This window comes from Drosophila arizonae, chromosome X (assembly GCF_054131065.1).
Source record: "Drosophila arizonae isolate 15081-1271.41 chromosome X, UAZ_ARI_1.0, whole genome shotgun sequence".
In the NCBI taxonomy this organism is placed as follows: Eukaryota; Metazoa; Arthropoda; class Insecta; order Diptera; family Drosophilidae; genus Drosophila; species Drosophila arizonae.
In genome coordinates this window covers 8773443-8775780 of record NC_142927.1, presented here as the reverse complement: position 1 = coordinate 8775780, position 2338 = coordinate 8773443, and the positions used below count along the sequence as shown (strand labels likewise).

At 31.0% G+C, this 2338-nt stretch overlaps 1 long non-coding RNA gene across 1 annotated transcript; it reads left to right on the top strand.

Moving 5' to 3' along the window:
• The first annotated feature begins 791 nt into the window (after positions 1–791).
• LOC149267853 (uncharacterized) lies at positions 792–2083 on the top strand. The gene is made up of 3 exons (XR_016271049.1): positions 792–1214; positions 1301–1830; positions 1955–2083. It is a non-coding gene; the product is annotated as an uncharacterized LOC149267853 (long non-coding RNA).
• Positions 2084–2338: the final 255 nt, after the last annotated feature.

The following is a 2338-nucleotide window of genomic DNA, read 5'->3' as shown; positions in this document are numbered from 1 at the left end:
TACTTGTTTTTTATAATTGTTTCAAAATATTTTTATATTTTATTAAATGAGTTTGGTATTTTATTTATATTTTTAAATACATCGAAATTGAAATTTCAGCCATACTAAATGAGCATTTTTATTTGTTGGGTTCAGGGTAGTATCTAGTCGAGCACTCTCGACTAGAGTTTTCTTACTTGTTTTTTATAATTGTTTCAAAATATTTTTATATTTTATTAAATGAGTTTGGTATTTTATTTATATTTTTAAATACATCGAAATTGAAATTTCAGCCATACTAAATGAGCATTTTTATTTGTTGGGTTCAGGGTAGTATCTAGTCGAGCACTCTCGACTAGAGTTTTCTTACTTGTTTTTTTTTTTTTTAAATGTTTCAAAATATTTTTATATTTTATTAAATGAGTTTGGTATTTTATTTATATTTTTAAATACATCGAAATTGAAATTTCAGCCATACTAAATGAGCATTTTTATTTGTTGGGTTCAGGGTAGTATCTAGTCGAGCACTCTCGACTAGAGTTTTCTTACTTGTTTTTTATAATTGTTTCAAAATCTATATATATAAAAGAAAGTTGTGTAAAAGTGAAGACTGCTTATAACTTGATTTGGGCTGAACCAATTTTCTTGGTTTTTGATTTGTTGGATTTGTCTCCGCAACGAGTTTAGTATAGGGTCTTAAAAATACTGAAAAAATTTGCCGAATACTTGAAAAACGCGGTTTTTTCCCAAATGTTCAAATTTTTTTTATACCCAGTAGGCTTGGTAACAGTGACAGTTTTGACAATAGTCTACGGTCTCCTGACCTCGAGCAGACCTGACTATTCAAAAAAAAAAAAAAAAAAAAAAAAAAAAAAAAAAAATTTTCAAATCAAAAGGAAAAATATTTCAAATCAAAAATCTGCAAAAAATCAAAAGATTAAAACCTGACTGTTCAAAAAATAAATAAAAAATTAAAAATTCGAAATTAAAAAAAAAAAAAGGTAATTATTAAAAAGTGTATTTTTGGCTTTTTATATTTTCGGACTTTTAAACTTTATAAATATTTCAAATCAAAAATCTGCAAAAATTAAAAAAAAAATCAAAAGATTAAAACCTAACAATCAAAAATAAATAAAAAATTCAAAATTCAAAATTCGAAATTAAAAAAAAAAAAGTTAATTATTAAAAATTGTATTTTTGGACTTTTACAAAAGCTAAATATCTCGAAAGTTCAGGTATTTGTTTGTCTCAAACATAAATTTGTGTAAATTATTTATATTTATATTTCTCGATTGTTTTATATGGTTTTGTGCGAGGGCAGTATTACTATTAATAAAAATGCCGCGTCCTAGAAGATCTAATCTTTCCCGGCGGACCCATAATGCAATTAGGCAACGGAATAGCGCGAGTCAATTATCTGACGAAGAGCGAGAAATCGCCCGAGAAAGGCTCCGCGTTAGTACCCAGGGAAGAAGGGCCTTAATTCGTGCTTCTCAAAGAGAGGCAGCCCGTGAAATGGCAATAAGAAATGGTTCAAGGATTGATTTGAATCGAGCAGCGTTTCGATATGATTGCACCATTGATTACAGCTTGAATCGTTTAGTTTGCATTGGTCCAATGGACGTTGTTTGCTAGCATTGTGGCGCATTGAAGTTTGCTGGTGAAACGCCCGGTTTGTGCTGCCTTAGTGGTAAAGTGACATTGCCATTAGCGGTCACCATAGCCATTGCGTTCCCTGCTTTATGGCGAAACACTAGAATCACGACATTTTCTAGCGAACACTCAAAAATACAATGCCTGTTTCCAAATGACATAATTTGGGGCGGAAAATATTGGAGACGGATATTTAAGGTAATTTACGTTAAAAATTTTATTTTCTATGACTGCCAAAAAAAAATTTTGAATAATGTAGTTTGTTAGATTTCTGTAAATAGTGTTTGTAAATATAACTATAACTATGGCTTTGAATTTAAAGATTCAAGGCCAGATTTGCCATCGCATTGGATCATTGCAACCTATTGAAGATGCACAGCAAAAATTCTTGCAAATATACTTCATGGGCAATATGGAAGAACAACTTGACCGGCGTCAAGAAATGAACACAGCTATGAAAAGAGCAATTCTCCAAGATTTGCATGCTTAGAAATTTAAACCAACCAAAACTGTGCAATGGAACGCGTTTGGTGATAAGAAAACTGATGAGCAATGTGATTCACGCGTTGATACTCAAAGGAAAATTTAAAGATGAGGAAGTTCTTATTCCTAGGATTCCGATGAGCTCAACAGATATGCCCTTTGAATTTAAACGAATTCAATTCCCGCTTCGTCTTGCCTTCGCCATGACGATCAACAAGTCACA